The sequence below is a fragment of the Amblyomma americanum genome, chromosome 2 (assembly GCF_052857255.1).
Source record: "Amblyomma americanum isolate KBUSLIRL-KWMA chromosome 2, ASM5285725v1, whole genome shotgun sequence".
NCBI classification, from domain to species: domain Eukaryota; kingdom Metazoa; phylum Arthropoda; class Arachnida; order Ixodida; family Ixodidae; genus Amblyomma; species Amblyomma americanum.
In genome coordinates, this window is record NC_135498.1 from 64,793,171 (window position 1) to 64,807,373 (window position 14,203).

The window sequence follows — 14,203 nt, forward strand, 5'->3', positions numbered from 1 at the left end:
ATAAGAAGTGAGAAGCTAAAGTACGGTTTACTGGAGAAACGACTGATTGACATCGCTGTATTAAAAACTACCCGTGAAAAGGATGTCATGTTGTGGAGCACTTGTGCATTCGAAGGCACCCCTTTGACGTTGAATGAAAGTTTTTTCTGGGTAGCAAAAATGTATGAAGGCCCTACACGGACGCGGGAGTATTGCACAGGGGATGGTAATGCCGTCGACAAAATAATTTTCATAACGAGTAAAAATATCTGATCTGAAAAAAACTTATTTACTGTAACCTGCCGTTTCCTTATTGTTTCTAAAATAATGCGAAATATATTCAGCATTTAATCTCCAGCACGAAAACATTAGCTTACGGAAACTATGTTTTCCTAGAAAAAATGTGTCCAAATACCTGTATTCTGAAACATTTTGCAGGATAACCCCATTTTTACACTTATCTTTACATTTAAAATTTCCCCTTTCACCAAGGAAACTGAGTGAGAGAATATGAATGGGTGGCCGGAGGGGATGCGTGGCGGACTAGATGATCCCACCCTTTCGAACGGACTAAACGTGTCAGCGGCATTGACTGCTCCATCCAGGGGAATAGTAATGCCAATGCATACTCTGCCCGGTCACTCGCACTGATCGTCTAAAATTTTTTTCTACCCTTTCTTGCAGAGAATCCTTCTCAAGAGAGAGAAAAAGTCTTAAAAAGTACTAACAGCCTATATAAAGAAGAAAGACCCAAAGAGCTCAAGACTCCCGTGGTATCAGCGCGTATGGTAAGCCAGTTCTACACTTCTATCGCAGTTGCACATGATGTTTTGCTCAATTAACTTTTGCAAAATATTCCAGGCATAGGTAGCACAACCAGCCTTTAGTAATCTAGGAACATTAATAAAAACAACCTGTAGAACGTCCATTGAACAACCAAATTTTTAAATAAATGAAAATGGCGCATAAGTAACAGCAGTAACCCAATGAATTTAGCCCAGTGCCTAGAGGCATTAGCCAACTACGGTTCCAGTTGCACAGCGAAAGGTCGTTATTTCAAAGCACGCCTATAGCTAAGCTTGTTTCCTAATCGACGGACGGCGAAAACATAACGATAAGGATATTTCAAGGTGTTGGTTTTTTCAATTTATTTCAGCTTTCAAAACTTACATAGCTTCATCAAAAACAGGTCTGTCATAAACACGCTCAAAGGCGTTTGCAAAAAACGACCCTTTGATGTAGCTTCTTCGAGTAGAAGTTACAGTATTAATTGAGAAAGGGTCATCTATGTAGCTTCTTCACGAAAATGGTATGTGGTATTCATTCAGGCGGCCCATCGCACAACATAAAACCCCTGAGGAACTTATAGAGCACGACGAATTTGCGTCGTTTTCGAACTGACAACATTCATGATCCGTCATTTGATCACAGCGGAACGGAAACATTAGGTTGATTAGTCGTAATATGAATAATAACGACTGCATTTCCAACATACCAATCTTGCTTGGAGCAGATCTTTCGAATGTTCAAAGGTATTTTCCCACTCGCTTTCATGTTTAGTGTAACTACATAAGCAGTGAACATATGCACTAAAATAAATGAAGGTAGCGATAAAATTTCAGTGTATTTGAAAGTGCTTCTTAACTTATGCATTTAACCTGTTTCAAGCAAGTTACCGGGCAAAAAAAAAACATGAATGGAGCAGAATGAACAGCCGCGACGAGTGTACGTTTCTTTTCACGGTATACTGCAACGCATCAAATTGATAGTCTACTGCAGCTAATTGTCTGGTGCGCTCTCTACAGGCCGAAGGCGATAAGGGATGCATTGGTCCTGGAGGCAAGCTGCGCCCGAATTATTATCCTTGCGTGGTGAGTATTATTAAGCCCAACTACTTGCTTTTATTACAACCTTGTAAGCATATTTCAAAATTTTATGAAGGAGATGTAAATGCCTACTGAACAGGAATTATTTAAACAAGTGCACGATTCCGTGTTACGCAAGTATTTAATAAGTATTACTTGTTACTCCAAAGAGTACTTCGGCATCCATGTAGGAGTAATTGCAATCGGAGTACGAACTCAAAGGACACTTTTCAAAACTGCTGTCAATTTCCGATATATCGTGTTCGAATGAGGCGACGAAATACATATATTTATAGGTACGTCTACGTAAATAAACCATGGCCGTAGGCAAGCTGAATTGTAATTCTAGAACCGAAAATATTGTGCACCCGTGGTAGCTCCGCGCTTCGTAAACGATGTCATTTAGCAAACGCTAAAATGGGGCGCGGCACAGGGTTACCAACATTGAAGTATACGCGCCCACCAGCGCTATCTAGCACCCTTCTGTACTTTAGCTCGGCACCAACGCAACTGCTTCACACTTAAGCCGCAGCAGAGGGTGCTAATAATGAAATTAAGGCGAGTTCGTTTCCGCTGTACTTTGGGCAGCGAAGCATATCAGTGGAAAACCGCTGCTAGCCTTCGGTTAACTCCCATTACATCACCAAAAGCGGTATATCGAACCAGGCTTTTGCGCAAGAAACGGTCCTGAAATAAATAGCGAGTACGCCAGGCCGATCGAAGGCAGCGTGCAACCATACCCGCCGTGCTAGCTTATTAAGCCCATACCCCGTTTGGTTAGGCATGTGGTTTTGCCTGTTCCTCACGTAGTTGGCGCTCCCAGTAGGTGAGCAATGTCGCACAGCCGAACCCTTCAAAGCCCACTTCACGAGAATGGGCCCTTGATATATAGAATGTTCCGTCGAATGACAGCTCCGTATACGTGAATACCGCTTTATTTTGAATGGTGCGCTTAAGGGGACATCTCCAGTGTTGCTTTACAGGCTCACTTTGACATAAACGTTATTCTGAAATAGTCGGCCTTACAGTGCCGAGATAGATTATCTCTTCGCTCATCCCCATTCAAGATTTCTCGTTTAAACGCCAGAATTTTGCTGGCAACGGACTTGACAGGAACATACTCAATACTAGCAACTGCAGATTTTACTGATATACACCTAGCCACTCTTTTTCAGCAAAGTAGGAATCTTGGGCGCTTTTCAACTCTGGACGTTAGTACGATAATCAGGGTAAGGTTTTTCTGACCAGGTAAAGTTGTCTATTGCGTGCTGCGGCCACCATCATCATCAGACTGACTACTCCCACTGCTACAAAGCCCTCTGTCATTTACATTCAATTAATCCTGCCCTGTGCCAGCCACGGCCGAATTTTCTTGCAAAATACCTAATTTCATCCTCACTCCAGATTTTTCGCCACCATTCCTCCCCTTCGCTTCGCTTGTCGGTTACTTTTAACGACCATCGGTTTCTAACCTTTACATTAGATTCCTCCGCATGTCAATTTATTCTTCGCTATTTCAAGTAGAGTGAAAAATGAAAATTGAATATTGGTTTTGGGGGAAAGGAAATGGCGCAGTATCTGTCTCATATATCGGCGGACGCCTGAACCGCGCCGTAACGGAAGGGATAAAGGAGGGAGTGAAAGAAGAAAGGAAGAAAGAGGTGCCGTAGTGGAGGGCCCTGGAGAAATTTCGACCACCTCGACCACATCGAACAGCACACGGGCACCTTTGCGTTTCGCCTCCATCGAAACGCGGCCCTTGTGGTCGGTTTCGAACCCGCGAACTCCGGATCAGTAGCCGAGCGCCCTAACCACTGAGCCACCACGGCGCGTAAGCAGAGTGTCATAGAGTGTCATCAGCTCGCGTTTTTTCTCTGACCGACTCGGCTCTCATCTTTGTTAACGTTACACTGAACGTTTCCTTTCATGGTTAGCGGTTTTATTTTATCGAAACATCTCGTTGAACTGAAGGGATGTTGGTAAAATGCCGTTTATGATACGTGAGTGCTTCCCAAATACCCTGCACCCCATTGTGATTCTGCGTCTGCGACCGGTACCTGTACTAAATATATCTTCTTCTACTCCCTCTAACGCTTCTCTGGGTGTCATAAAGTGCTGTGGCATTCCGAGACTTTTGAGCATTAATTAGTGTCCTGCATACCAAATGTTCGGCCGAGCTTTCTCCTTTCCCTTCCAAGTGCTTCTCTCAAGCTGTCCTGTAAGTTGGCCTCTTAGTCATTTGGCAAGACACTGGCATCAGCGAATTGAAGATTTCTAAAATACTCGCCAATGATCATATCCCCGGTTCATCACTATACATATCTGTGAATAGCCCATGTCAAAGATCGGAGAATAGTACTGGAGAAAACCTGTCTTCCTGCCTGATACTCTGGCTGCCTGTAATTTTTCACATTCTATATTGAAGAATATGGTTCCTTTGCAACAATTACATATTATTTGCAGTACCTTTGCATGTACCATTTCTAAAGCCTGCGTTCGGAATTCCTGAGTGAATCCTGCGGTTTCCATTGACAAGAGTGCTTTCAGGAAATCGGTGAAGGTTACATATAAGGGACAGTTATACTTCGCTCATTTTTTGATCGCTTGGTTCATTGCGTGAATATGGTCCATTTTAGTGCACCCTTTCTGAATGTCATCCTGTTCTTTTTATTGATTGAAGCCTAAGATTTCGTCGATACTGTTGTCGAGTACGTTGATAAACATCTCATAAGCCACGGGGGTTGAGCTCACCTGTCTAATCTGTCAAGTCTGACTTCTCCCCTCATGTGAATGCAGACATTGCCAGCGTACTTCCAAGATTCTGGTGTCCTTGAAATTGTAAGCATTGCATATACATGAAGACCAGTTTTATTAGCGCGATCCCCTCACCGTCCTTTAGGAGTTTTGCACTTGTCATCCTCATTTGTTGTCTTCCCCCTTTGCATTGGTCGTAATGTTTTCTTGCCTTCCTTTTTTCTTACACGTGGGATGTCCCGTTTCTCCACAGCACTTCCTCTGTAGTTATCGTGTTCTATATTTCGGATACTGTGTAGGTCTCTGCAGAATTTCTTGGTTATTTAGCTTCCTTATCTATTTGGTAATGGCATTTCGCACATTCGGTCTTTGCGCGTATTATGATTTGCCTTTTGGTTATTTTCTCTTGAGTACATTTAGGGCACCACCGTTCTCTGAAACATTCTACATTTCCCGCATATTATACTGTCTTTCGACGGGTAGCGTACACTTCTTGTTTAGTTTTAAAATTTCAGCAATTTCTCTTGGATCTATGGGAATAGAAGCTGTTATATTTTCGCTCTTCGTAATGACATATTTAGAGTCCTGAAAGAGCTTACTGGTGTTGTCTATTGCTACTCTACATCCTGAATGCAAGGTTGTGAACTGTCAGTGTATGCCCTGTGTACCCTTTAAATAATTGCCAACGGACACGTTAAACGTGATCCCTCTTGCCTCTCTTCCGGAACGCCGACTGCGCTCGGAGCGAGCGGACGCATCTTATATGCGGTCTGCGTTTTTCCGGCGATTTCACCAGTTTCCGGCTATTTACAGCCACCAATTTTTCACAGGACGGCCCGCCACCCATCCGGCGTCACCTGTGGGACTTTTAACTACTTTCAGGCGAGTGTCTTCAACTTTACGGCCGATTTGCGGCAACGCCCGACCGCGGGAGCTAGGCCTAACGGCTCAGCACGTCTAGTGCGTGCTCTGCTCCCACCTGCGGCGGCGACGCCCGCTTCGCCTCGACGGCGCTTCCCTGCATTTAAAGATGCAGTACACAGTCACCGGCACGGATGTTACCGCCGCGGAGCTGGCCGATGGCACTTGGACGGCGCTCGAAATGCAACGCCGCTACAGACGCCCGCCACCCCCGGCAACGCCGCCGGCCAACACCCAAACGCCTGCAGCCACCACTGTCCTGTCAGACCAACGACCCCGCGGCCGTCCACCACCGCCGACTAAAAAACGACCACTTCCTCGCCTGCCTACAGAGGACTACAAAATCGTCTTCCGACCGCAAGGTACCGTCGACCTCAACGCAGTCGGCCCGGCCAAATTGGCGATGGCCATCTACAACGCCGCCAAGATCGACGGCCGCCTTGCAATCACCGCCGACCAAGTCCGCATCCACCCCACAAACAACACTGTTACCATCAGCACACCGGAAAAAGAACGGGCGTTCCTGTATGCTAAAATACAAACGTTAACCATTGACTCCAATGCCATCCGGGTAGCCACGTACGCCCCAGCCCCCGATGACTCCGTTCGAGGAATCATATACAGAGCCTACAGTCACGAGACCGACTCTGAGATCCTCGCTGAGCTCCAAGCTCGAAACCCTGATCTCCCCGTAGTCGCCGCACGCCGCATGGGCCGCACACGACATTTCGTGGTGTCTATCGCCAATGCCAAGCTACCCCGCTACGTGAGGTATCTCGGCTTCACTTATGAGGTGTACCCCTACAAACGCCGTCCGGAGGCATGCTTCAACTGCCGGAAGCTAGGCCACAGGGCGGATGTGTGCCCCCACCCGCGACAACCGACCTGCCGACGCTATGGCGCAGCCCATGACCCTCCTCCAGCTGGCCAACCGCCCACGTGCCAAGCCTCATGCATCGTCTGCAAAGGTGCCCACCCTACAGGCAGCAGAAGCTGCAAATACCGGTTCACGTCCTCCACTCGGCCCAAGTCTTCCCCGTCGGTCACTGACACCGATACCGGCTCCACCTTGGCAAACCCCGGACGCCAGTCCCGGTCCCGAGACCGCAAACGCGGCGACGACAACCTACTGCGGGACGGCTCCTTCCCCCCGCTTGGCAGCGACGGCAGCGACAGCCCTTCCAGCCGCACTCGCAGCCGTTCCACATCCGCCTCACCCAGCTCTCGGGCCAGCTCTCAAGCCCGGCCGGGGACCAAAGCAGCCAAACAAGTTGGATGGAAGACTCCTGCACAAGTCACCGCTTCTCCACCAGATTCACAGGTAAGGGAGCTGGCAGATATGGTCAAGGAACTACAGCTACAATTGGCCAAAGCAAACGCTAAAATTCATAGCCTAGAATCAGCACAGGCAAACCCCAAATTGCAACCACAGCAGGTGGCTCACGCTCCCACATCCGACCCTGTAGGTGATCCACGCATGGACACTGAGCAGCCTAAGCGCACGAAGCGTAAAGCACCTCTCCCCTCCTCACAAGCAGACATAGATGCCAAATTCGAGGCAGCTGATGCGCGAATGGCCCAATTCGAGGGCGCCCTCCTTCGACTCGCCCCCACCATTGACCGTCTAGTAGAAAGCTGCGCCACAATGGCAGCCAACATCCAAACCCTTCATGCCAGGCTCGATACCCTCACGAATCCCCCGACATCAGCAACCCCCTTGCAGTCGCCAACCCCTCCTAACTACCCAGCACCCATTATTGTCGCCACATCGGAGAGTGCAACCGCGCGCTCACGTGCAGGCGGCATTCTTAAATCACCCGTCGCGCTATCACAGCGCCCGAACCCTACGGGAAACGCGATGGCTAGCTCCCCCTTCACAGTTTGGCAATGGAACTGCAGGGGCTTCAAGGCGAAGCGGCGAGCCTTGGAGCACACCCTGCAGGCCCAGCCGCACACCCCCCACATCATCGCACTTCAGGAAACATACATGGACACGAAACTTACCAGCTACGCCGCATATAACCAACAAACGACACCAGACCAACGGCCCAACACCGCCATCCTGGTCCACCGAAATTTAGCAGCTAATCATATAGACCTTAGTTACCCCGAGTTTCCGCACACTTTCGTACAGGTCCTACCGAACAGTCGCTCACAAGCCCCGCTCCACATCCTTAACGTCTACAGCCCCCCTAGCGACAAAAGCACACGAGTGGCAACCCTCGTTCGTAAGGCCTGCGCGACTGCACAAACAGGGATGCTACTCATCTTAGGTGACTTCAACGCGCCGCATACCGAGTGGGGCTACCCCCACAAAGCATGCGGTCGTAAGGGAGCCAAAGTGTGGGAGACAGCCCAAACACTGGGCCTGACACTGCTCCTAGACCCCGACAGGCCTACTCGCATTGGAAACAGTGTCACACAGGACAGCTGCCCCGATCTCACTTTCGCCCGCAACATCCCAGACGCACGCTGGGAAAACCTCGGCATGAACATAGGTAGCGACCATTATGTTCTCAGCACAACCTTCACGGCTACACACAGCAAAGCCCCCAACCGAACAATCAGGCACACTAACTGGGACGCCTTCCGATACGTGCGCGCCAAACGCACTTCGGCCCCCATAGACGACCTGGACGCATGGGCAAACGCACTTCTCGAAGACACCGCCAATGCCACCTCCACGACTACCCAGAACGAGGATGGCCCCTCTCCCGACGCCAAACTAATACACATGTGGGAGGCCCAGCGCAGTCTTAGGGCTCGCTGGCTCCGCCAAAAGCACAATCGACCCCTCAAGCTCCGTCTCGTTCGCCTCGAGCGAGAGATCGAAGCTTACTCCGTCAAACTGAGTCAGGAGCAATGGCATCAAACCTGCGACCGTCTTAACGGCCAGTTAGGATGCAAAAACTCGTGGTTCTTGCTCAGACATTTACTGGACCCAACTCACACCAAATCCACATCTCACAAGAACCTCACCCGTGTCATACACGCTTTTCAGGGAACAAATGAGGAACTCCTCGCTACCCTGAAAGACAAATACATCAATACTTCCACTGAAATTCCCATCCCTTCAGGATACACGGGTGCTCAGAACACCAACATGGACGCCGACATCACGGCAGGAGAAGTCCGCGCCGCCCTCAACCAGATTAAAACCACCGCGGCCGCTGGCGACGACCACATAACCAACAAGATGCTTCGTAACCTCGAAGATCAGTCTGTCGAAGCACTCACGGACCTCTTCAACCAACATTGGCATGAGGGTCGCCTTCCAGACACTTGGAAGCATGCCAAAGTGATTTTCATACCTAAGCCAGGCAAACGACTCGAGCTGGGCAACCTTCGGCCCATCTCGCTCACGTCCTGCCTGGGAAAGGTCATGGAACACGTCATACTCAATAGACTCCACACTCACGTAGACCAAGAGGACCTTTTCCCCCCCACTATGATCGGCTTCAGAACCGGCCTCTCCACTCAAGACATTATGTGGCAAATCCAACACGACATCCTCGATCCGAGACCCATCCGAGCTACACGAACCATCCTAAGCCTAGATGTCAGCAAGGCTTTCGACAACGTGTCACATGCTTCCATCCTGGCAAACCTCTCACAAATGAATGTAGGCACTCGCACTTACAACTACATCGCCGACTTTCTTCATAACCGTACAGCAGAACTTCATATTGCAGACGTCCACAGTGAGAAGATCACACTAGGCACCCGAGGAACACCACAAGGAGCAGTCCTATCTCCGTTCCTTTTCAACACTACAATGAGAGGCCTCCCTCTGCTCCTGGAAAAGATACCTCACATTAAACACTCAATATATGCCGACGACATTACCCTGTGGACCACCTCTGGCTCTGACGGGGAAATCCAAAACTCCCTCCAAACAGCAATCGATAAAGTACACTCCTTTGTACAGGCGAACGGGCTCACATGCTCCTCCACGAAGTCCGAATTACTAGTCATCAGGGACAGACGAGCTCGCCTGCCTGTCCCCGACCCGCAAGAACCTATTGTGCTTCAAGTCGACACACATCCCATACCTCCGGTCCGCACTATTCGCGTTCTGGGTATGTTAATACAGAACAACACGCAAAACTCGGAGGCCATTCAGCGCCTCCGCACCACAGCCAACCAGATCAACGGCCTTATCCGCCGCATCAGCACCCGCCGCAGAGGTATAAAGGAGGATGACCTCTGTCGGCTCACGCAAGCTTTCCTCATTAGCAGGATAGTCTACTCCTACCCCTACTATCACCTCCGCCGGAAGGACGAGGAAGCTGTGAACAGCATTATACGTTCAGCTTACAAAGCGGCACTGGGGCTACCTCAGTACGCCAGCACACAGCACCTCCTCCAACTCGGCATCTACAACACGCTCACAGAACTCATAGAGGCACACAAGACCGCCCAAATCCACCGCCTCTCCCGCACTAAACACGGGCGGCTCATACTTGACCGTCTCAACATCAACCCCATAGGCGACGTCCACCCCACGACGCCCATTCCGATAGGGGTCTATAGCCGCCTAGTTATAAAACCAATCTCCAAAAACATGCTACCTGGCCGCCATGATACGCGCCGTCAGCTGAAAGCCCAAGCACTAGATGCCACATACCTTGCCGACGAACACGCAATATACGTAGATGCTGCACGGCAAAGTGCAAACACATACGTGGCTTGTGCAGCCACGCCACAGTCTACTCTCGTCACCGCCGCCACAGTAGTAGCTCACTCTCCGACAGCGGCAGAAGAAACCGCCATCGCGCTGGCCATCGCTGACCCACGTACGCGCACAGTCCTCAGCGACTCCAAAAGAGCAATACAAAATTACTCGGCAGGTTTTATCTGCCACCCCGCTGCAAGCATCCTTCGCGGCTGCACTCCCGACCATAAGATCAACCTGGTCTGGGTACCCGCCCACGCGGGAAACTCTGGAAACGAAGGGGTCGACCGACTAGCCCGAGGACTAACCAACCGGGCGGCCGGCCCCACGGACCCAGACGCTCTTGCCGAGGCTCCCCAGACCTTTGCCGAAATTACCAACCTCTACAGAGAGATGAGACGCCAGTTCCCGCCTCCACACCCCGACTTGAACCGAGCGCAAGCCACCTTGCTCCGCAGGTTGCAGACACACTCTATCCTTAGCCATTCTAGACTTTCACTCATCACAGACGGGGAATACGACCCCGTCTGCCAAAATTGTTACCAGGGAGAAATCGCCACCCAGGCTCACATCCTCTGGGGTTGCGCGGGAATTCCGCCCCCTCGAACCTTACTGCCAGCTCCCTCCGAAGATGGATGGAACGAACTCCTCAAAAGGCCAGACAAGAGCATCCAACTGGCACTCATTTCGTGGGCCCAGGAAGTCGCCCCCACCTGGGGGCCACACCAAGCCCACCTGCCCTAAATCCCGCCAATCTATGGCAATAAAGTTGTTTCTCTCTCTCTCTCTGCCTCTCTTCCCTTTCTATATCTCCCTCCGTTCCTCTTTTGACGTAGAGAGTAGCATACTGGGCGTCGCCTGTTAGCCTCCCTGACTTTCCGTTCCTGTTTCTCTCTCTCTCTACGCTACATCGTACTTAAATGCGCCCTATCTGAGTAATTGTATCTTTGAGGTTATTAAATATTTGAACAGTAAAGTTGTCGTGCACAGGTTAAACGGAATATCTTTTTTCAAGCAGAATCCTTAATAATAATAATAATAATAATAATAATAATAATAATAATAATAATAATAATAATAATAATAATAATAATAATAATAATAATAATAATAATAATAATAATAATAATAATAATTGTTTTTTTGGGGTAAGGAAAAATGGCGCAGTATCTGTCTCATATATCGTTGGACACCTGAACCGCGTCGTAAGGGAAGGAATAAAGGAGGGAGTGAAAGAAGAAAGGAAGAAGAGGTGCCGTAGTGGAGGGCTCCGGAATAATTTCGACCACCTGGGGATCTTTAACGTGCACTGACATCGCACAGCACACGGGCGCCTTAGCGTTTTTCCTCCATGAAAACGCAGCCGCCGGGGTCGGGTTCGAGCCCGGGAACTCCGGATCAGTAGTCGAGCGCCCTAACCACTGAGCCACCGCGGCGGGTAATCCTTAATTCTCCCGTTTCGCTTTTACCGCTAACTCTGTGACATACAGTAGTCGTTCAGTGACGTCAAGGATGAGATTGCTGAATTTTAGGCGCGTACTACTAAACTTTCCGAAGTGTATTCATGGTAGCGCCGCTTGACTGATCAGCGCACGATCCTCCTCAATCCTGGCCAGGGCGGCCGCTTTTTAATAAACGAAAGATGAAATAATGCCCATTGGGTAGGTCGTACCAGGCCACTGAGAGAACTTTCGGTGGTCTAAATTATCCCAGGATTCTTCACAACAACACATCAATTAGACCACGTGCTGCTGTCAATACATGCCTTGCTATAATTAGTTTCTGTTATTATTAAACGAGTATTTTGGATCCATGCGAAAACATTATTCAAGGACTCTAATTCGCGAAAAAAAGTTTTTCATTCTTTTCAGCCCCTACTTCACACGTTCACAGCTTGCATCTGCTACCGATTTATGTCATGGAATTATAAAATTAGTCTAACTAATGGTTTGACGCTGTCAACATTGCACCTTTTATCGAGCTCATCTAGAATGTTTCTGCCGCTTTAAATAATAAATGCCCGATGCGTGAATGCCTCCTCTCCTATGACAAGACATCAGGCTCCTAATATAAAATTCAGAAACGCGAAGATTTATTTTTTATTTCAAATGATTCCTTTTTACATTTCGCAATCTGGTCACTGCTGCTGATGCGTGCCCAGAGCCAGCTGGTCAAACTTTTTGTGTTGCTGAGAGAGGTTCCGTGATTAACGGTTCGTCTATCTGCAACGCATTTTTGATCAGATTGTCCCCAAGCGTGGTTATCAGCTTGCGCGTGTCGTTGTTTTACTTATACGTCCAGTTGCAATACTCTGGTAGTTACGCTTTGCGTCTTCGGGTACAATATTTTGGTTGATTCTTGCTCGCGCTGAAATACTACCCGGCTTTTTCGACAGATACTTTACACATTACAACTTCTTCGTAACTGATATGAAAGTTTGGACTCGGTCTACTGAGATATAGTAATAAAGAAATGCAGTTTTAATTCGATATTGTTCGGCTGCTGTGTGCCAGAAAAGCCGGCGTCATCGTTGGCCGTGAGAAAAAATGCAGATGGAAGCAAACCATAATAAATTTCAGGAACTTCTGTTATTTAACAAGTTTCTGAAATTTAATATTTTTATTATTCAAAATTTCTCAGGGAGGTTCTTAAAGCCGAGGGTAGTTTAACTGAAAAGGAAATTGGGCTAATTTGTGTTTGGGCGGAAATCGAACCCAGGGCCTTCGGACTGCGAAAAGGACCCTCCACCTATATGCCACGAAGGCTCGTTGGTTACCGTTAAATAAAGAGGTACCTAGTGAATGCTTCGTGGTCTTTGACTTAATGCAGCGTCTTAGAGACATGTAGTAATGCGTACAGGACTGATTATGAGCATGCTAATTAGAAATTAGGTCGTTGTCTGAGTGTTGAGTAGGCAGTAAGAACTGGACCCGATAACCATATTGCGTTCTTTCCTTAAAGGCAAAACTTAAGCGTCCACAAACTTTTTTTCCGTTTCGTAAACGTAGCAGTTCTACCTTACCGCGCACTGTGTTCACAGAGCTTCAAAATCATTACAGCAATAATTTTAAAGGTCTCTTTCTGCAAAAAATGCGGCGACGTCTGTTATTCTTGTGAGCGATCAATCCAGATTGGTCGGAAAGGCGACTATGCAGCCATTGAATTCGCGTATTTGAAAAGTGCTTAAAACAGAAAATTGCTGATTTTAAGGTCGCAACATGACTAAAATATCGTCAGGACACGTTTTGTATAATGAAATTAGTTGGGAGAGTTGCGAGTTAGAGACACTACCAGTGGGCCACGCAAGCACGCTCGCAGGGCTTCGTTAAAGCGGAGTATTATATGCATATCTCGTGGTCTTTCGCATCATATGAAAACAGTGTCCGTGCGTGCATGGGAAAAAAAACTGCTGCTGGGATCCTGTAAAGGTGTCGCGCCACACCCTTAAATGCAGAACTTGAATGTCGCAAATTTTTTTTTGCCCCCTAGATATGCGGATCTTCAAGACCTTTTAAAAGCCTGCTTTTGGTTTTCTGCTGCACGCTTCCACACTTTGAACGCGTTTTTGCTATTGTTGATGTGTTTCTACTTCCGACAAAATTTCTGCGTAATTCTGCGCTTTCTCTCATTGCAGTTCAAACGGCTTGGTGAGCAGGGTCTGAAGGAATTTGACTGCTGGCTTGGGAGATGCTTCTATGGTTACTGCAAATATTGGAAAAAGGGAAGGTGTGCTACAGAATGAGTTCCAAGAATGCACTTTAATTTATAAGCTATCGCAACTGATACCGGGGCAAGCAATACTCTAATCAAAGCGTACGAAAAACAAAATAAAATTTTTGGAGCTCTTCGTATGGAGAATCGTGTAAATTAACGCCTTTCATTAGTTAAATTCTGTGACATTAACTCCAACTAAGGTCGTTTTCGACACGAAGACAAGTTTCGAAACCGGCTCGGTTTGTTTCACCAGGATGTGACGGCGAGCGAGTTGCAGCTTGGTTTTTCAACACAC

At 48.2% G+C, this 14,203-nt stretch overlaps 1 long non-coding RNA gene across 1 annotated transcript; it reads left to right on the forward strand.

Annotated features, from left to right (window-relative positions):
* Positions 1 to 683: 683 nt before the first annotated feature.
* Positions 684 to 13,938, forward strand: LOC144118640 (uncharacterized). The gene is made up of 3 exons (XR_013312086.1): positions 684 to 767; positions 1,785 to 1,850; positions 13,829 to 13,938. It is a non-coding gene; the product is annotated as an uncharacterized LOC144118640 (long non-coding RNA).
* The last annotated feature ends 265 nt before the right edge of the window (positions 13,939 to 14,203 follow it).